The sequence below is a fragment of the Trachemys scripta genome, chromosome 6, assembly GCF_013100865.1.
Source record: "Trachemys scripta elegans isolate TJP31775 chromosome 6, CAS_Tse_1.0, whole genome shotgun sequence".
NCBI lineage: Eukaryota > Metazoa > Chordata > Testudines > Emydidae > Trachemys > Trachemys scripta.
The window spans coordinates 61,098,906-61,121,288 of record NC_048303.1 but is presented as its reverse complement, the minus strand read 5'-3'; the positions used below and the strand labels follow the sequence as shown (position 1 = coordinate 61,121,288).

Genomic DNA, 22,383 nt, shown 5'->3' with positions numbered 1-22,383 from the left:
TTTTAAAAACTCTACAGAGCCATTACCTACACCCACCTTTCCTAGCTCTAGCTTTTACTGCCCTGCTGAGTTCCTAAGGAGCAGTAGCACAACTTAGTAGCTCAGGGAGCCTGAGGAGCGTAGCAGCTTTATGGCGTAGAGGGAGTTATGGAATCCACTTACACTACTAAATTAATGGAAGTACTGGAGATGTAAAAGGCAAGGCGCTTCCTGCTTAGTTAGTTAAGCACTGAAGCTTTAAGTACTACAGAAAGTAAATGTGAGCTAGAAGACACTTGCCATCTATAATTATAATGGTTTTTGGCATACCTTTAGCTTCTAGTGACCAGACTACAACTTCACAGGCTGTAGACTTTTCAAAATCTGCAGGCACCCTGCTGGCACAAGTGCCTATCCAACAGAGCTTCTAACCTATATCTGAACAGGGACTCTGTTTCTCCAATGATCTGAAGTTTACCAAAAGAGCTGAGGTGTGCAATTTTGAACATAAGAGCTTTGATATATGATGTTATGTCAATATTTGACACAATCAATTTTATTTGTCAACTTTTAATATTTTCTCCATCAGTTTCCGTGATGTAAATAGTCATAATTATCACGAATGTGGATGATTCTCTTTTGAAAAGTGAACTTATTAAGATTTGTTTCAGTTATTTGATAGTTACCTACATTTTCTGGATTTAGAACAAAGCCATTTCTAAGTTAGACGAAGATTGAAAAAATAAACACCAGCTGACATTTCCCCGAAATTTGAACCAACCCAACAACAACAAAAACCCAAACAATCTCCTTTGAACTCAAATTATTGAAGAGATTTACTTTTAACTCTGAATTTTATGTATTTTATACCCTAAAAATAAATGTTATTTCTTGTGATGATGCACATTTGTTTTCATTCCTAATAGACATTTAAACGTTATGTTAACTAAAAACAAACAAACAAACCTCAATACAATCTTATTTATTCACCCACAATAATCCATATAATTTACTATTTTTAGGATAAAGCATAATGGAAATTGAGAAACGTGATGGGTTCATCACAGAAAGTTTTGCATAGCTAACAAATTTTAGATCAAAACAGATATAAAATGTAAATGTGTTTTTTTTAAATGACTGACACTCTGACAGATAAATAAAGCCAAAAATCAACTTACAAAGAATATCTCAAATTCTTTTCCCACATAAGTTACATAAAACTAAGGCACTAAAATATTTATACACGGAAAAAAATAGGTGTCCTTCTGATGCATTGAGTGCTTTACTATTAAAAATACAATTAGCTATGTACAAAACACTCCAATAACAAACAAAAATACTAGTAGTTCCTCAAGCACCATACAACCTATAAAATGAAGTAGGTTTTATTGTCTCATTTTGCTCCTCCTCGTGAGAGGAGGATTAACACAGACCTCCAGTTGCGGGCTTCCTCATAGCTCTGGGACCACCCCTCCAAACTAAGGTGAGCAGACAGCACCATCAAGTGGTGGTTTGAGGATGAGCACAGTCCAGAAAGGCCAATAAACCTTCTTCAAAGTAGTTTCTTCAGATAGGTTGGATCCAATCTTTTTTAGCCTTTGCATCTCAACAAATCATATTTGCAATTCACTCATTTTTCTCCTGGCAGCCAGTGCAAAGAATATTCACAAGTGGTCACGTCAGTGACTAAACAAATTGCCACATTCTGCCAGTGATGGTGATGCCTTGCTGGTAGCTCACAGCAGAAGGAGTTTCAATGGCAAATTCCTATGTGACAGGAACTAGATCACTGTGAGGAAGAAGAATCTGCAGGTTACAAGTCTGGTAGAAACATCCTGACTTCCTCAGAAAACTGATTCCTTAAGATTGTGAATAGCCAAGAACCATCTTCAATTTATTAACACATTACAAGATCTGGTTGTACCCTACACACAGATAAGAAAGATCCAGAACACATCGTTTCACTTCACCTTGATTAGGCTCAACAGCCAACTCTGGCTAATTCAGTTCAGATTTCCATCCACATAGGCCTCTTGCCCTCTAGACTGCTACATATTGTGAGCATGACAGGAATTATACAGCTTGATGAAATCAGTCAATGAAACTAACTCCTTGGCTTTCAATCATTTTGCCCAAAGGTTTCACTTAACACTGAATAATATGAGTAGGGAAATGATATAACTCTGCATCACATCACATGACAAGATTTGGGATGTAGACTCAAATTAGCCCCTTATCGCTTTTTTTTAAATCCATTTTTTAAAGTATCATCTGGATTAGTCAAGAAAAGTTGTGGATTCCCTTGTGACTGTGCTCAAATGGGGTGATATTATTCCATAGTCCAGACCATCAATGGTAGCTTCTGGTGAATTAACTGCTCATTCTGTTCAATTTATTCTGAAGCTGATTTGGAGCTCATCTTTGATAGTGTTACCATATTTCAGCAAGCAAAAAAGAGGACGGGAGAAGCCCCGCCCTAGCCGCGCCCCATCCTGCCCTAGCCCTGCCCACTTCCCGCCCCCCTCAGAAAATCCCAACCCTCCCCCCCCGCTCTTTGTCCCCTGACCGCCCCCTCCTGAGACCCTCCCCCCCATCCTAACTGGCCCCCTAAGACTCTACCCCCTACCTGTACCCTGACTGCTCCAACCCTTATCCACACCCCCACCCCCAGACAGACCCCTGGGACTCCTATGCCCCATCCAACCACTCCCCACCCCGACAGCCCCCCCCCAGAACTCCCGACCCATCTAAACCCCTCTGCTCCCTGTCCCCTGACTGCTCCGATCCCTTTCTCCACCCCTGCCACCTGCCACCCCCACCCTCCCCAGAACTCCCAAACACCCCCCCACACACTCCTTGTCCCCTGACTGCCCCCTCCTGGGACCCCTGCTCCTAACTGCCCTCCGGAACCCCACCCCCTACCTAAGCCTCCCTGTTCCTTGTCCCCTAACTGCCCCCTCCTAAGACCCTCCCACCCTAACTGTCCCCCAGGACCCTACCCCCTACCTGTACCCTGACTGCCCAAAACCTTATCCACCCCCCCCCGCAGAAAGCCCCCCTCCCGAACTCCCGNCCCCCAGAAAGCCCCCCCCCCGAACCCCCCCACCCCCCCCCCCATCTCTTGACTGCCTCCTCCAAAACCTCCCTGCCCCTTCTCCGACCCCCTGGCTCCCTTGTTGTTGGCCTTCGCATAATGTCTCTGTGAGCTTGCTCAGGAACGGCCTGAGCCGTTCGTCCCGGCACGCTCGTCCCAGCACGCTGGGAAGCAGTGGAGGAAGAGCGAGGGAGGAGCTCCAGACTGCCGGAGACGATCTGCGAATGCAAGGAGGGAGGGAGTGATCTCTGCTGCAGAGGAAGTGGAGGAGGGGCTCTCTCTGGCTGTCGGAGCCCCATGTAAGTGGCAACATCTGGCCGGCTGCCCTGTTAGCCGCACGCGCTCTGCATGGCGGCGAGGAAGTCCGGACATTTACAAATTCCCCCGGACGCTATTTTTAGCTCAAAAAGCCGGACATGTCCGGGGGAATCCGGACGAATGGTAGCCCTATCTTTGATAATGGGGGTAAAGAAGAGCTGGTAGGCCTTATGTATCCCATATGAGAAACAAGGATTGATATCAAACTTCTCAGGCCAGGAAGAGAAAAAGAAAATCAGGTAGGAACATCCTGAGGCCCACAACTCAACCAGATAAACAGGATGTTCCTACCTGATTAATCTTCTCCACACAGAAAGCTGAAAAATTCTCAGAGTGAGATACACTCTATCCAGTTTTTCTACTCTACTCACACAGTATATTGTCACCTAACTGAGTTACTGGTATGTTTGTCCGAGACTAGAGACATTCCAGCTACATCAGATTCGCCACCACACAACATTTATGGTTAACTACTTGCTGTATCTATTCCTAGTCTCAAGAAGAGTGTTCCTATAAACCTACATAAATTATATAAAGAAGTCAGTTTAATTTGCAAAAGTTCATATGCCATCTCCTCTCAAACCTCTGGTTCAATTATTTAAATTCAAGTTATCATCAAACCATGAGGCCTTCTGTACTGATCAAGTCAAACTATGGACAGAAGCCAGAAAGTCAAGCACTCCAGACAATAAGATATAATAGCCTTCAACCAGTTTATTAACAACCTATCCCGGGGCAGCTGTGATTCACGAGGAGAATTACATAAGCTTGCACAACAATTTTAAAATAGTCAAAATATAAATCCTGTGTTGCATATGTCCAGTCATTTCCAACCTGAAATATTTATTACTCATGCACACTGCAGTAGCAACTTCTTGCCTGCTCTGTAAAAAGAGGAAAACATAATTAAGTATATGAAAGACTCCTTTGTCTTCTCTTTGCTGTTCTAGGATTGCATATTTTCAGATTGATAATATTTTTATTTGCCTTTGTGTATTCTTGTGTATTCTTGGGTGTCAGTTATTTTTAATACCATTGCATAAGCTGGTAAGAATATTTTTGATACAGTGATTTAAAGTTAAATATTGAGACAGACATTACTTCTGAACTGAATACATCCTAACATGAAAAAGTAAGGGTTTACTCAAACCAAGAGTCATTGAAACCTGCCTTAAGCAGCTACTTGATGGACAAAATCAAAACAAAACAACAACAGGGCATTCTCCTAAAGAGGTGAAATATAAAACTATCCACTACATTTAAGGATAGCTTGAGGATGTCTCTTAAGACAAGAGTTTCAACGTTGACGGCTAGCCGCACCATTATCCCTCTCAGGTCTCCCCAAATACACTCAGATATCAGGCTTCACGCCTTTACCTATCTTGGGATGGAATTCAGAAATTCTCCCATGCTTGGACCAGGCCCTGGGCTACAGTACCCTGTGTATCAATCATTCCTACCCAGCAGGTCCGGATGACTTCGGGTACCTGCCGTTCTTCCCCAGTGGTATATGGTGATCGGACAGTTCTCTGAAAACAGCAATATTGATTATTTTGCAGTAGGAACAAAGCATTTCAAGAAAAAATATTTTAAAGCAAACAGCCTACACATGTCTATCTTACCTAAAGACTTACCATTCCCTAATAATTTAGCCAGCCCTAACTTCTTCAGACCCCCATCCTGTGTCTCAGCCTGACTCTCCAAAACAGCTATCTTCCCCACTGTGTTTCCCTCAAGAGTGTGTTCTTTTTTAAGCCTGCCAGAGTTCTTTTGATCATCTGCATTGTGGTGCCTTTTCCTGGCCTGGTTTAAGCCAGCATTGTGAGTTATCTGGAGAGAAGGCAAAAATCTCCATAGCTAGTAGTCCTGGCATTGCCCCTTAACCACTCACAGGTGTGCAGAGAGGTAGCTTATCTTGAGCCATTCTTTCTATTCCTGCCTGTTTTTTTTCCAGCAAGTCTCATGTTGTGTTAAAACCAACAGTCACACAACACATCTCAATAACCATGTCAATATACAATATTAATAAATTACAGAGCAGCTCCAAATGCATCACAAAGAAGATCTGCAAGAGTAGTCTTTGGTTACAGGTTTATTGTACCATATCTGAAATAAACTGTAAAACACTTATAAAAATATTTTATTCAGCAACTTTAAGAAAACATAACTAGCATTCACATTAACAAGTGATATCAGTCTACGTTCAGAAAAGACTAATGTTTCACAGACATTTCTCCCCTACCCCGGCTACAGCAAGTGACCATTCTGCAGCCACTGCTGTGAATTACTGACCACTTAGAGAGAAATACAGATTGTTCTCACCAAAAAGAATTATTATTTTTCCCATGATCCATAACTTTAGCACACCTTTGGCATGATAAAGTTATTAAGCTCCTTTCCACAAAGGAAAGACCATAATAACTCACTGCCACCATCATCACAGCTTGAGAGTTATGGGTAATATGAAAGATAACTGCCCTTCCCAAGTATATTATATGGGCAATTTTTTATTATGGAATTAGAGGGTATTTTTACATAAATCACTGTGCCTTATTAACAAGCAATTTAAACCCACTTTAGATTTTGTATTGAGTCATAAAGAAAACCTTTTCATGCCTTTGAGATTCTTATCAGAAATGGCACAATCATCAATCTGTTCCTATAGGATGGGGCCTTTATTGCACAGCAAAGAAGGCAGTCAAAGCTGTCAATCATTGACAGACATCTTGAAGAGGACCCACCATTTCTTTAAGTTTCCAGAACTGTAATTAGGATAGTACAGGGAATTATAATTTAAAATCATTTTAGAATAAAATTACTGACTTCCACTTATTTCCTAACTAATGTCTTCAGAGAGAATGCCACCCCTTAAAGTGAGCTTGGACTGGTGAACATGTTCTCGCTATATTAAAAAAAGAGACGAGAAAGCCAGAAATGTGCTTTTTGCCTTTCACTCAACTAACACATCAGCTTGTGACAGAGGGACATAACTAGCAATGCTTATGTATTTTATATCATACAGATAGAGTAGAGAGAAAGCCTCTCCACAGTTAAATGTTGCAAATAGCCTTGCCAATAGTACCTATCTAGGCTATCATCATTTTCAGATGCAATAACTTGGAATAGGAGAGCAGCCTCTAATTTTGGAAGCAAGTTACCTTACACTATTTTCCAATCTGAACACTCATAATCGAGCAAAGAGCAAACATCAAGTGTATTTTAATATTAGAAGTATGAGAAAAATGTATGAAATATAAAAAATATCAAACCCTCACAGACTGGTACTGTATTTCTAACCTTCAGCTTCTACCAGTGAGGAAGGAGTTCCTAGTCCAATTATATTCAGCATCTCAGACTTCAAAGAACACATGTGTGTGCAAAGATAAAACTAACTGGTTTCAACCAAAGTCACCTCAATTTAAAAAAGCCTGTTGAAGATAGGGAGTATATACTTGAAAGCCAGTTAATAGTGTACCAATGATTTTTAAAAAAATACAAATATCTAAGTTATCTAGAAGAAGGGATTTTTTTTTATTGCTATTATTTGTGCTTATTCTTTTCAGAACTTATTTTCTATGAAACTGCTTGGGAATGACCATTTAATTTTTTTTTTTTTTTATAAAGCCCCATATTTTCAATTTTTTTTTAAAATGGAGTTGGGCACTTTTGAAAATGTTACCCTTTATAAAAATAACGCTTATTTTAAAAAGGTAATTTCGAAAAGTTTAGTAGATTTTGTTTAAAATTATGGTCCACATAAGCAAATGCAAAAATGTACACCCCACCCACAAAAAATCTGCCATGAGATGAAAAATACCTCATTATTCTAAAGAGAGACATCAACTTTCTGAAACATCTTACTATATCCTAAAAGCCCAAGAAATAGTGGAGCCTTGCTGCCTGCCCTAAAAACTAACATTCAGGCAATTCATGAATGTGGTGGTGTGATAAGAATGTTCACTGATTAAGGGCTCTTCATGGAGAATGCTCTGCCAGTCCTGAAGATGTTCTATTTTAGGATCCTCTATTGATTGTAACCATAAATATGCCACACGGGGAGAAAAGGTTTCTGTCAATTAAGTTGGTCCAAAACCATTCAAGGCTTCATTGCTCAAAATCAACACCTTAAATACAGTCTGGGAGCATTGGAACACAGACATTCAGGGAAAAACGCTCAGCTCAATAAGCACACAGCCACATTCTGCACTAACTTGAGAATATGAACAGGCTTAAAGGTGCAGAGCACACTCAAGGGGACAAAAGCATGCACCACAGTAAAGGAACTCTGACTCTAAGAAAGTGTTGTAGCCTGCTGGCCAGATGCAGATGAAGAAAGCAATAGAGTTGTAAAAGGATAATTTTATGGTAGGATAGATTCATAACTGCATACGGAATTGCAAAACAGCCATTTGTATTGTGAATAGTAATTGATAATAATTTGCAGTGCAAAAAAGGAAGTCTTAAATATCTGGTTCCAAAAGCATAGCAAACCAGCTCCTCCATACAACACAGCCGTCATGGTATTCTATCATGCCTCTCGAAGCCACAACGGTGGTTTTACTCCTCAAAAGAAGTCCCTGCAACAGTTTAAAAAGCTTTATTTTCACCTGTAAAAGTACCTTCAAACACTACTTATCAAAGTCATAGAAGAAGTCTTAAGTCATTTAATTTACTGTCCTTATGCTTCATAAGTCAGTTTGGGTATATCTTTACTCATAAGCATATCATCATTGTAAAAGCAAGGCATCATGAAACCTAAGCCCAAACCTCTGGCCAATAAAAAACACACTTATTTACAGTAAACTCCCACTCCTGAAGCATCTGAAATCTACAGCATTGTGCTACTGCAGGAGATACTAAAACTGAGTAGGCTATCTTCATTGTGGTTGAGTGTACATAGTAAACTAAATAGCATTAGTAGCAAAAAACAGATTTTTAAAGTTCCGTTTAATAATGTATGGTGTGTTAGTAGCAATACATGAGGATTTTTTTTAACATCTAAGATTCTTAACCTGACGTTTCTTTAACTCACTCTTTGCACGAACCCTTTGAAACGTGGTGTTAAGATCCCCTGCCTCTCATCTAATTCCTCAATGCTATTGTACAGACATAATTTTTTGTTATTGTCTGGTTTGTCGTGAGTATTGGCCTTCTGGCACTGATTTTATTAAAAGAAAAACAAGGACCATTTAAGTATATTTATTTATATGAATATATATATAGAATATAGAAATAGAAATAAGACACATGAAGCTTTTCAACTTTGTCATTTCATTTAACAAACTATTTACATTATTTTGTCAGTTGCAGAAAGATGTATCATATAGAACACAGAGTTTAATATTATAACAGAAATTAACTAAGTTATTGTCTACATAAATTTGTTCTCTGAAAAACTGAGCACTATATCTCTGTTACCTAAACCTGTGGATTAATCTCATTTAATATCCTGATATAACAATAATGAAGCAAATTAATGCTATGGGAGGAAAAGACAGTGAGCTATAGTTATTAGACATTATTATAGCCACCAGGGTCTATAACTTGATGCCTGCTGTGAAGAGAAAGCTCTTCTAAACTGACAATTTCAGAGCCCTTTCGTTAAACAGAGGTCAAGCGTCTCATTTCTATTCACTGCTGTGAAAAGAATTCTTCCTAACAGAAGGCTCTTTGCACATTGTCAACTTGCATCCTTCTAGAAACGATTTACAAATTATTTATCTGCACATTTAGGGTAGCTCACTAGACTGCAGACCAAAATAATATCAAAATATCTTCTTAAAAGACGTGTAGATGACAGATTTGAAAAACAAAGCAGAAATATATAACACTGAACAAAAAGGGCCAGCAATAGCCTTACATGCAACTAAGTTATAAACAAGCCGCTTCTACTCCACTCATTGTAAGGAAAACTGAAAATTGACAAGTGTAAAAAGTTCCACTCAAAAACTTCTGTTTTGAGAACTTTAATATCCAGAAGCTGGGGTTGGCCATGCAACCTTAACTCTGCCCTTTTTGTATGTACATTACATTACAGTTCTGTCTTTAATTACATTTTTTCATGCAACAGAAAGTTCAAATAAAGTTGGTTCAAAAATGTTGAAACAAGACATTATGACTTTCCTGAATAGAAATATTTCATTTTGGTTTGTCAAACGAGATCTAGATGTTTTGTTTCAACATTTATCTGTGATCCCTAACTTGCCATGGTAACTCATGGGAATTCTGGTTTTGGTTCCTTTACACACTAGTCTCATCTACCAGCAAGATTTCCTGAGCAGACATGCATTTCCCATGATGCAGCAGAGAACCCCCTTCCCTTTCCTCTCCCCTTCTCCTCTCCCCCCATTGAACTGATATTGGGAAACCCAGCTTATTGAGAATGGGGGCATGAGTATCCAAACCATTTTTCCCATAATGCACTGCAACTGCTCAGGCAAAAACAGAACAACGGCCAGGAATGGCGAACCGCAGCACCTGAAGCTGCGAGCGGCCATACCAATGGACGGTCAAGTAAACAAAGTGTCTTGCAGCCCGCCAGGGGTTTACCCTGAGCAAGCCACAAATCAAGTTTGGGAACCTCTGGTCTAATGGATACAAACCAAAAACATTTTGATTTAGTTTGACAAACTGTACTATTTTGATTCATGTTGACCAGCTCCCAAACTAAATATTTCATTTTGATTTTTTTCCCCAATGGAAAATCTAAATGTTTTGGGGAATATGAAATTTCCCTGCAGAAAACATCTATTTTGCAGAAACTGTATTTTTCACTGAAAAGACTGCAATGGAAAATTCCTGACCAGCTCTAATAGTTTCACTAAATTCATGATCATAATGTACCAGAAATATGCCAGGTTACTGTGATTTTAAAGCAGAAATACCCACTGAAATAATTTCTGTCTAAAAGTGTTCTACCTACTCCTGTTTCAAATAGGTCATGTCATGTTCAGACCCCAGCTCTCTGTATACAAGAACCAATAAGGTCCCCACTATGTGTGCAGATTTTAGGATCAGCTTTTAAGAAATCACTGCATACACTGCAGCTCCAAAATATACACTTGCGAACACTGTGCTCAGAAGATACTATTTGAATATGCAAATATTGTACTTGTGAATGCAGATACTAATGTTTCATGTGCAACAAGCATTTTTGGCCATTTATCTATGTATTTATATTCCTCCTCCCAATCACTGTAGTGTCCAGACTTCTCACAAATATTCATGAATTTATGTTCAACTCCCATTTGAGGTATACATGTTAAAAATGATGAACTGAGGTAAAGAGACATGAAGAGACTTATCCATCCAGGAAGTCTGAGACAGAACAAGGAACTGAATCCCAAATCCGACAGGGGTATATCTGTCTTGTACCTTAACCAAATACCACTCTTACCTCACCACAATTTAGCTGAGTTTTAAAAATTCAGCCCTTAAAAACTAAAGAAATGTGCCATAATCGGCAATAATTTTGAATGACACTGCTTTTATGAGCACCAATTTAAGTTTTTCTATCTTATGTATTTATTTTAAATATCTTTGGCCACAAACCACCTGGCAGTTTAGCGGAGGAAAAGAATGAAATGAGTATTGGTTAAAAGACATCAGATTGATAAATCTGGAAAAAGGCCTCCCTATATCCACAAAAACAGGTTAGAGAAAGCCACTGGAGCTATCCACCAAGGAGTAAGACTCAAAACCAAGGCTGCAGATACAGTAGATCTTTCCTTCTCACATCAGCCCAAAAGCTCTGAACTGTGTGCATGCGCACACTCTTGGAGATGATGGAAAAATGTGGAGCAGCCAAGACAGAAAGAGAGAAATCAGCTTGGTAGAGCCTTCACCTATACAGTCTGAATATCTCTGTTGTGCCCTTCCAAACTGTAATTCTCTGCAGTCAAACCCAGTACTTAACTCTGTCTCAGAAAAATCTTATATTTGTTAGGCATAAGTACTGCAACATATGTAATGTTCATTGAACTCAGCTAACTAAGCTTGATATGTGAGGAGCAGAGTGGAATATAGCGTTAGATTTCCCCATTTTTAATTTAAAGCAGAATATTTTCAATATTTCTTGTGTTAGTTTAATGGACTAAGATGTTTATGATTATTATTCTTTACAAATAATCTATATTGTTATTTCTGTGTCTTACAATAGAGTTCTCTGTTTGCCTGAAAGTATTTCAACTTGGATTGAAATGGTAGTAACTGAATAAAAACAAAAAAATAATAATAAAGCAAGTTTGGATAATATACATAGGAATTGCCATTGTAGATCAGACCCATGATCTAGTCCAGTAAACTGTCTCCAACAGTGGCCAGAACCAGATGCCTCTGACAAAGTACAAAAACCCACAGTACATAAGTGAGGTGTAACTTGCCCTCATAAAGTCTTATCCTAAAAGTTAGATATTGGCTTAAAACAGGGCTTAAATTCAGCCGGAGCTGTTCAGAGTTTTTCACATCTCCAAGGCAGAAGCTACAAGCCCTGGGGCTCTGGGAAATACTCTATGAAAATTTAAGCCCTGGCTTAACCCCTGAAGCATGAGATTGTATCTTACTTTCAAAGTTTTGTTGGAACTGTTATAATTCTAAATATCTTTGTTATCCATATAAACATCCAATCCCTTTGTGAATATTACTAAATTCATGTTCTATTGACATCCTATTATATGTGAGCAGAAAATATTTTTTCCACTTACACTTTTGATTTTGCTACCTTTCAGTTTAATTGAATGCCCCCATGTTCTTGCACTGAGACAATGACAAGCTGCACAATTATAACATATTGTTTCCCTCTGAGCAGGGGTGAAAGTAAGCCGGTATGGGCCAGTACGCAGCTGACTTTAAAGCACTGCTATGGCAGCGCTTTAAGGACCCTCCTTAAAGCGCTGTTGTGGCAGCATATTAACATCGTTGCCCCTTTTCCCCACCCCTGGCCGCCGACAGAGGAAGGGTGGGGGGACAAAAGGTGCAGCTGCCCCGGGGCCGGCGATTTAAAAGGGCCTGGGACTCCAACCATCGCTGCGCTATCACAGCAGCGGCCAGAGCCCTGGGCCGTTTAAATCGTCGCTGGAGCCCTGGGCAGAGCATATGAGCTATCTGGGGGACATTGACCCCCCCCTAACCCCGCCCCTTCCCCCCTACCAGTAAGTCCTCTGTGTTACTTTCACCCCTGCCTTTGAGTCATAACAATACTTAACAAGGAGGTAATATGCTAAACATATGTTCTCCCCTTATATACATGTGTATAACTCATTGCAATCATGGCAATTATAGACACATATTCAAGACCAAACTTTGTCTCAGTCTAAACACTGTGACACCCATTGCACATGCGTAAGGCACTCCCAAAATAATAGACAAAGTGAGGTGTGTCAAACTAAATCCCTGTTGGGACTCCCCGGATTTGGAGCTCCCTCCCGTGCTTCATAAACAAATTTAACAGGCTAATAAATATAATATAAAGCCTTGTTTTTGCAACTTGATCTGTGGATTTAGAACAGGGATAGGCAACCTATGGCACGCATGCTGATTTTCAGTGACACTCAAACTGCCCAGGTCCTGGCCACCGGTCTGGGGGGGGCTCTGCATTTTAATTTGATTTTAAATGAAGCTTCTTAAACATTTTTAAAACCTTGTTTACTTTACATACAACAATAGTTTAGTTATATATTATAGACTTATAGAAAGAGACCTTCTAAAAATGTTAAAATGTATTACTGGCACGCGAAACCTTAAATTAGAGCGAATAAATGAAGACTCGGCACACCACTTCTGAAAGGTTGCCGACCTCTGATTTAGAACCCTGCACAAACCTCTACGGAGTTCAATGAGTTCTGTGCAGGTCTCCACCTAAATATTGCAGGAGCAAGACCTAGATTTTACACACACCTTTTGGTTATTATTAGCCCTTTCCTTGAAATTTCTCATCTTTTCACCTCTGGTGCAACTCCCATGGTGGGAGCACTAGACCAGGGAAGGTGCCAGGTACTCAGGAGTGTTTTAATCACCACATCATCTAACCCCTAACCCTGTTCTGAGTTTATTTTGTCATCCAGGAATTATTTGATTCATTCTGTTAACAAGGTGAGATGACTAGTCATTTATATTTTATTTTGTACTGTGAATTTTAAATTATTGGATAGGAACTTTATGTTTTGTTTTTAAATAAATCTAAATTGATCCCCAAAAGTGCTAATTGGGTTAAGATTTCTGGAAAGTCAGTATTTGGTTTCTGGAAGCTGGGACCATCAAAGGTTTGTTATATTTTTTTCAATACACTACCACACAGGACACGTAAAGAATGGCCCAGGGCAGATAGGGATGGTGGAGCCTTGTTTGACATCTGGCAGTGTAGGAAGGATTCAGAATACCAAGCTATATGCCTGTGGTTTTGTGATTTTTTTTTGTTTGGTTTTGAATAAGGAGCTTTGATAATTAGTGTTTCCATTTTAATACCCATGCTTGAGTTACATTGTAGGTTAAAATTTGTAATTTATACTGTGCTTCTCTAGAGAGCTGTGTGCGTGTGTAACTCATTATTTGTCACATGAGCCTCTTTCTGTCCTCATGTCATCTTTACAGAGTCATCCAAAATATGCCGGATGCAAAATTTTACAGAGATAGTGTCAATTTACATTTTAGTCTAATGTTTATGTTTTTCAAAAACAAACTTCTATAAAATCTAACACCAGAAGGTTTCTACTTCTTAAACATTCACATGAAGAATTCAGATTTTTTTAAAAACAAGTATTCTCCAGTTGATAGAAGAAACCAGAATACTGTAGTGCTGGGTAGCTTAAAGTGAAACTGACTATGACCAAAAGCCTACATTTAATTGGTTTGCATTTCTCAGCTTGTAGGTGCACAGAAGTCAGAGCATAAACAATTTCAAACATGAAAAGTGTAAGAATGAAAAAGCACTTCCAACAGCGGATAAGTCAGGTTCATGATAAACAAGATGGCACTATCCACAACTGCAATTTAAAAAACTGCACCACCACCCTTAATATAACTGACTCTACTACCGACTCTTCCTCTCACCCCAAGACAAGTACTACGAGGTTTGTTGTGCTACTATCATATTAAGGATGTGCCTGTGTGTGTGTATATATATGTAAGCAATGCAGCATAGGAAACTTTGGTCAAAGGGAAGCTGAAGTGTTTCTTGGGCAAGGTAGAAAGAAGAGCATTATCAAGGTACAGCTAGAGGATGAGAAACACACACACACACTTGTCAAGCAGCGCTGATCCACCACTCCAGAGACAGGAAGGGGTGTGAGTCTTCCATTAAACGGGAAGCCATAAAGCGACTTTCTAAACCCCGAAGTAACCAGGAAAACACAAAAATGGTCGTTTCTTCGTAGGAGACACAAACCACTAAGCAACAGGGGCCGCAATGGAGACCCCAACTACCGCCCCCGCCCGCACGAGCAGAGGGAGCCAGATCCCGGGGGGGACCCGTTCTCTCCCCAGCAGCTGGGCGAGGAGCCTCCCTCCCCCCGCTCAGTACTGACCCTCGGCCCGGAAACCAGCGGGGGAAGCCCTGGCCCGGGAGCGGAGCAGCTGGTAGCCTCTGAGCCTTGGGGGCGACTCACACTGTACCCTTGGCCAAGCCGAGCGCGACCAGTCCCGGCCCGGCCGCTGCCAGACGCGCGGGCGGCAGCACCCAGGAAAAGTTGCTCCCATGCAATGGCCCAGCCCGGGCCGGGGAACGAGGGGGCGCGCGGCGGGGTAGGTGCCCTTCCCTGCCGGGAAACACGTGCCCGGGGGGTGCCTAGGCAGGGGACGCTTGTGCCAGGCAGGCAGGGCGAGGACGCTGCAGATACCCGGGGAAGGGAGGACGGGGGTGGCCGCGCCCAGCCCCGGGGAAGGGAGGAAACGACACAACTCTCCGGGATCCGCAGCCCCGCGCACTCACCCGCTGCCCACGATGGCTCCGGCGTTGGCGGCTCCTCCTGGCCGCGGCCGCTGCTTTGCCCGACGCGTCCCCCTGCCTGACGCCGAGCCCGCCCCGCCCCTAGGCAGAGCCACCCTCCTGCCCGGCCGCAGCTCCGCCTCCCGTCCCTCCCCGCAGAGCAGTGCCAGGAGCCAGCCGCGCACCCAGCTCGCCGGAGCAGCCTCCCCAGAGCCGGACGAGCCGCCTCTCACGTCTCCCGGCGAACCCTGCCCGCCCGGGGCAGCCTGGGCTGGGAAAGACACGGGGGTGCAGGCAGCGTCCCCGCGCTGGCTATGGGGTGCGGAGTGCAGGGTGTCTGTCCCCACGTCGGGCTATGGGGTGCGCAGTGTGCCCGCACCAGGATGGGGGCGTGCAGAATGTCGCAGGGTTTGGTGGGGGACAGCATATGCAATAGAATAAACCCGTGTGTTGGGGCGTGAGTGTTTCTCTATGGAAGAGTGCCCAGTGCTGGGCATAGGGGAGGGGGCATTTCACGGGGAAACCTCCTGAGCTGTCATAAGAGATCAGAGAGAAAGAGAGTCTGCTAGGGGGAAGGTGTCTTTGAGGGCATAAACCGTCCCTTGATTTTGGGAGTTTTTCTTCAGACAATGCTGTCTGAGAGAGGAGGAGGAAGAGTTGGTCCAGGCTGGGTACAATCAGCTGAGAGACTCCTTTTAAGGGAGTCTGGGGTGTTCCCGGCTAGGGAAATCCTTGAAAACATCCTGCCGTTTGGTGCTTTCCCAGGCGGAATTCTCATTGTAAACAATCTGGAGAAAAGGGGGACAAACTACACTAGAGGCAAGGAAAGAACATTGCTCTCACTGGAAAAGCTCCTGGACAGTCAACAGCATCAATAACTGAAAGCAGATTTGTTATGACAACATGCAAAGAAGAGAAGCTAGAGATCCTCTAGATGCTGGCGCTGTTGTCATGCTTTTGGAATAAAATTAACTGTAATTTTCAAATCTTACAGAGAAAAAAGCAGCTTTGGCTGACTTTTGAAAAGCTGATAGTGAGGAAGATTGCAGTGCCCCTTCTGTAGTGGGATGATCCAGCTGTGACAAACTCAATGAATTTATGCCCAAATAATGAGCCACAAGGACTCCTCGTTGTTTTTGTCTGGATGAAACACTCTACTAAATATCTTATGAGAGGTTTTTCAAGCAGATTTAAAATTAATACCAACAACTAGATTGTGCAACCCTTACATTGGTGACAGGTTTCAGAGTGGTAGCGGTGTTAGTCTGTATCAGCAAAAAGAAGGAGGAGTACTTGTGGCACCTTAAGAGGCTAACAAATTCCACTGTATGCATCCGATGAAGTAGGTTTTAGCCCATAAAAGCTTATGCTCAAATAAATTTGTTAGTCTCCTTAAATTGGTGAGTACTTACTTGCCTAAATTGTCCTATTAAATTAAATAGGAATAATCATATGAGTAAATGCTCACCAACATTAGTAAGGGTTGCACAATTTTGACACAAATGAGTAAGTAGTTCTTTCCAAATGAGTGAATGTTGGCAGGTCTGAGATTACTTTTGGGTTTCTCTGAAGTGTATATTAGATTGTATGCTAATCCACCCTAAAGATGATAAGAGTAATGTAACTTGTGAACAGTTTGCTTGACCATTTGGGTAATAAATGGGCGGGGGGAAGCGGGGTGGGACCTAAATAGGAAAAGGACCAGTGCACAGCTAACTCTTAAACCATTTCTAATGAGATGCGATAATTCAAACTAAAAGTTCAGAAATGTGTTACCTAAATTTATCTTGGGGGCCCACTGAACTAGAATACTAGTGAATACAAACATTAATTTCGAGAGGACTGTTCACGGTAGTAAAGTTAAGGAAACGTATAAGTGTTTGCATTCAGCTTCTATTTTTAAATTAAATGTCTTAAGCTTGACACACAAAGCAGTAAGTAAGTGAATGGCTAAGGCCTTGATCCTGCAACTGGTTCATACAAGCAGATCTTTACGCCTTTGTTAAGTCTCACTGCAATAATGTAGTGGTCCACCTTCACATTTGAAAGATTGGAACCTACGTCTCCATTACATCCCAGAAATATTCTAGTGCACTGTGTGAAACTGTTTTATGCCATTTAAAATGGTACTTTCTCTATACCTCTATGACTTTATTCCTTCCATTCAATACCTTACATTGGTTACTCCTTACTCCATAAGTAGCCCTACTGACTTCCGTGTGAGTGAAGGTTGTATAATGAATATTTCAATGGTTCTGCAGAGAGCAGTTATATTATCATTACTAAAGGTGCAATTCATCTAAAATTCTTGGCTCCCTAGGTACCAGCTGTGCACAGACTCTATGAACTGACATTTCCAGAGCGTAATCATAATTCATGTTTCCAGGATTAAGGTATATTGATAGGCTTTTTTGTTTTAAATACTGTATCCCCTATCTTTGGAAGATGAAGACCTGCATTATTGCCGGTGGTTATAAAGAAGCCTGATATAGAAAATCAAAATTAATCCATGCTAAAGGTATATTCATTTTTAATTATAAGAAAAAATTACCCTGGATGTCCAAGTTTAACCATAATGAATCAGGCAGAGAGTTGAACTGGTGTGGAAGGACTCATTTATATGCAATCTGCTCTCTGCTGTTACAAAAAATTAGCTAGGCCATGGAAATTAGCTTGGCTGCTACAAAACCAAGTTCCACAACCTACCACAGCTTTGGTGGGCTTACACAAAATGGAAGGTCATAAATCATTACAGATTAATAGATTTGTAATTTAATCTAAGAGTCCCTGTTACAAGATTTTAATTCCTACAAGTACTAATCTCAAACTATTAAACGATTACCCAACATAGCAGTAAAAGAGACATATAAATCCTTCTGTGAAGGCTGAGATTTAAAATCAAAACAATATGGACAACTAGGGTCACTAATTTTTTCTTAATATGCCATTAATGAAAAGGATAATTATGTTCTGAAATAGAAATATCTGTTGATGATGACAGTTTCACAAAAATGTTTATACCAAAATTGTAATAAAAATGTAGTTGTAGCATTTTATAAACTTCAGTATTTTCATTTACAGTTTCAATGAGGACAGTACTTTACCAATAGAGTCTGATCTTGCAACCTTGCCTCGCACAAGAAGTTTATTGTCACACGAGTTGTCCCACTGATCAGTGCTCCCACTGGTTTGACTAGGGGTTGCAGGATTGCGCCATAATACTGCATTTTAGGATCTCATAGAAAGTAGGGGGATTTTCCTCATTTGTGATGACGCATATTTCAGCTCAGCTGCAGCTATCTCATTGGAACATAACCATTTTGTGTGTTTTACTGAGGGATTGTATATTTTTTTAAAGGGTGTCTAAACCCCAAGTCCCAAGTCTGTATTTAGGCTTATAAATAAGTGGACTGATTTTCAAAAGTGATGAGCCCCAGAAGTTCCCACGGAAGTCAAACACTCTTATACAGGCCCACCCAAATTGGCCCTGGTGATCTGTGAGCTAAGTGATCACATACCAGCTCACAAATCCAATGAAAATGCACACATTGAAATGTGGAGTTTAACTTGTCTTCTGCCCTTTGTCCTTTGTCCACACCAGACTTACGTAAGAAGATAATAAGGGCAGCATAACCTGGCAGTTCTTTGTGTAGTGCAGTCAAAGGAAACTAGGTTCATTTTATTATTAAGCTGTGGCCTCTTGGCATAAAGTATGGAAAAATAAATACACCTGGTAACCAAGAGCCACATCTTGTAAGGTGCTGAGCACCTACTGCAAGACAGGCTTCACTGAGACTTGAAGGGATTTGGCATTTTGTGTGATTGGGTCCCTGCTTTAATGAATAAAGTGGTTCTTCATGTTCTTTTTCATAACAAGATGATTCATCTAAGGGTAGGGCCTTCATACGAAAAAGAACATTACATGTTGTGTGGGAGGGAGGGGGTTGGGTTTTTTTTATTATTTTTGGCAAATCTTTACTTTTAACTCTGCAAACTGCTGTGTTAGGCCTTAATTCAGTTAGGTACTTAAGCATTGGGACTAATCACATGCTTGAAATTGGGCACATTAGGTACTTTGTTAAATTGGGGACCTTAGAGATGAAACAGTTGATTATTCAAATACTGAATTAAAATGTTTGTTAGGGCTGATATTCTGGTCTAGTAATAATGCACTACACTGTTGTGTAGCGGACAAGAGGCTCGATTTCCAGTCCTATGCTCTCATTTTGTGTTATTTGCTCTTATGCTTTGAAGATTTTCTTAATTTTGCTCTCATTACCCATGCAGTTGTCACTAGCTGTTTCCAGACAGAAGAAAAAGCACTTTATGCACTCAGTAAATAGTTTTGGATCACATCCTTCTGTTGCTTGCACATACTTGCACAACACAATGGCACCCTCACTGGCAGACCACTCAGAGTATATAGCATCATTTAAGTACAGTTATATATACTTGGGTAACTAAATATTTGAAAATATATTTTACAGGCCTTTTGGCTCCTTGCTTATTTGAAATGTGTATCATTTGCTCCAGACAGTTATTTCATTTTTTGTTTCATAGGCTAAGCTGAATGCTAGCCTCCACTGTTCCTCTAGTGTATAGGAAGCGCAGTCTGCATCTGGAGATATGCATGGGGATTTTACTTTGCAAATGGAAGAGCATGCTGGCAGCATAAAGGATGAAAGTCTTTGAAGAGCTCTTTTGAAAATGGAAATCAGCCCATTAACTCCTTCAGGCTACAATCTTATTCATCATTATTTCCAAGTTTTTCTTTTTTTTTTTTTTCACCCATTTACCAAGATAAATTCCAATTTAAAAAAATAGTCTCAGTAAGCTGGATACGTATATAGAGATATGTAATGCATCTCTACAGTAGTTGATACTTAAACATTTTATACATCAACAAAATACAAAAATGCTACAGAACAAATATATTAAAACCCAAATTGCTGGTCTTAGTTCAGTCCCTGGTGAACAGAGGACTAAACAAAAACAGTTATTAATATTGGCATCCTTATCATTGAATGGCATAGACATTGCTTTATTTCCTCAGTGCTGTAAGTGATCTCTGCAGATCATGGGTTAGATAAAGTCTTGGGGGAAGTGTGAGAGAAGTTTGCATTTTTGTTGCCTATGCAGTAATTTTTTTGTGGACAGACTATTTCCATCTTCAGGTCTGCCAAACCAACACTAAATTCACTTAAAAATGAATAAATAAATTGTATCCACATTATAAGGACATGTTATAGCCTACCAGTATATCGTCTGAAGGTGTATCACATTTTAAATACATCTGATAATGGATTCCAATAACGTGTAGCATCAAAACAGTAAATACTTGTTTCACATTCGTGGCTGTTGGTGTCTTAAATATACATTGGTCTTACAGTATAAAAGAAATTTCACATTATTGTAAATAGATATGATGTGCACCCTAAATTCACTTACATAAACTATGTAAGAAATAGAAGTGAGTTTTTGGGCCCAAATGCAGATCATTCATTTAGTTCTGGGTTTACTGTATGTGCCAACCAAACAGAACTCTTTCTGGGAAATTATCCAAGTTCCTTCTTAGGCTTCTTCCCATGACTTCAAATGCATCCTTTTCCCTTGACTTGCAGACTCAGTGAACACACCTGACTTAATTAGAGCTTTTCCACACACTTCTCAGTTCCTTTTTCTTTATTTTGGAGAAGATTTCACACATCCTAATGGTAATAAGGTAAGAGACTTCCTAAGCCTATGCACTGCGTCAAGCAATTGTGAATCAGACCCAAGACTGTATATCTAAAATTGCCTTAAGAATTTAAGTGTAAAAAACAAGTAAAATGTTGACCAACTGAACAGAACTACATTAAGTAGTGATTACTGTAAGTACCCAGCTCATTATTCAATTCTGCAGCCCTTACACGAAATGCCCAACTGAGTAAGGGTTGCAGGGTAGTAGCTTCAGTTTGCAGAGACATGGGTCACTACACATGGTTTATTTTTAATAGTGCTAGTCTTGTTTATTAAAAAGGAAGATTTTTTTTAATTTTTAATGGTCTTTTATTGTTCCTTGATAGGCCTGGGGCCTGCTACATTTAGGCCTTGTCTACAATGGCAGCAGCAGTGGTGTGAAGGATACAAGCATTACACACACACATATCTACCCACCACAGTGTAGAGCAAGATGCGCCTGTACTCTAGTAGCAACATGTAGCAGTGAAAGGCTCTGGCAGGGGGAATGCAGTGGGGAAAGGCTCAGTCAGTAGGGAGGCAGCAGGACCTACACTGATAAAAACAGTAGTGTAGATGGGGAACGCACCGCCTGGGTGTGTAGAAAGCAATGTAGGGTGTGTAGGCACTGCCTGGGGGTGTAGAAAGCAATTAAAGACATGCCTGTATAGTCCAGGCATGTCTTTAATTGCCTAAGCAGTGTATCACTGTCTAAAATGCTATTTATATCCAGGCTTGGGGAATATGCAGTGTATGTACTGTACATGCCGACTGCTGCCATAAAGAGTGTGCACGTATCCTATGTGTTTTGGGTTTCTCTGTCAATGAGTCTCATGAGGAAATCCCATAAGTATATTATATTTCAATGGAGTAGCCACTCAGCATAGAGTGGAGATCTGATAGACTCCATTATAAAGTCTTGAAGGTAGGATGTCTGTGAATGAGGAGAGAGGAGAAGAATTGAAGTTAGAGGAAAAGACAAGACCAGACACAAACCTTATCCCATATAACATCCCTAGTTGAATGTACATTAAAATTATTTAAATACATGGGCAAAATCTATCAAGCAAACAATTAGTGATTGCTAAGGTTATTTTGGAACTAATTTATTTTATGCTAAAAGCAGTTTTTGAAAGATAAACCCTAACTGATATGCAGAGATTCAAAAGAAAAAGGAACAAGGTACAGCATTGGTATCAAAGATAAGTGAAAGAAAATTAATTATAGTTAACATTACTTAGTGCTTTATATCTTCTGATCACGGTGCAGACTAACTAATTAATCATTACAACAACCCTGCAAAATAGATAAGTATTCCCATTTCTGCCAGGTTTTACAGAATTTTAAGAACTGA

The 22,383-nt window shown here is 40.4% G+C and overlaps 1 protein-coding gene across 8 annotated transcripts in view; it reads right to left on the bottom strand.

The window, feature by feature from the left end:
• The window catches only part of PAM (peptidylglycine alpha-amidating monooxygenase), a 224,126-nt gene extending 208,704 nt beyond the window's left edge, over positions 1–15,422 (bottom strand). For all 8 annotated transcript variants that reach the window (XM_034774559.1, XM_034774560.1, XM_034774561.1 and 5 more), the window contains exon 1: positions 15,315–15,422. The gene's annotated coding sequence lies outside the window, so the exon portion shown is untranslated. The remainder of the gene's footprint in view (positions 1–15,314) is intronic.
• Between the last annotated feature and the right edge of the window lie 6,961 nt (positions 15,423–22,383).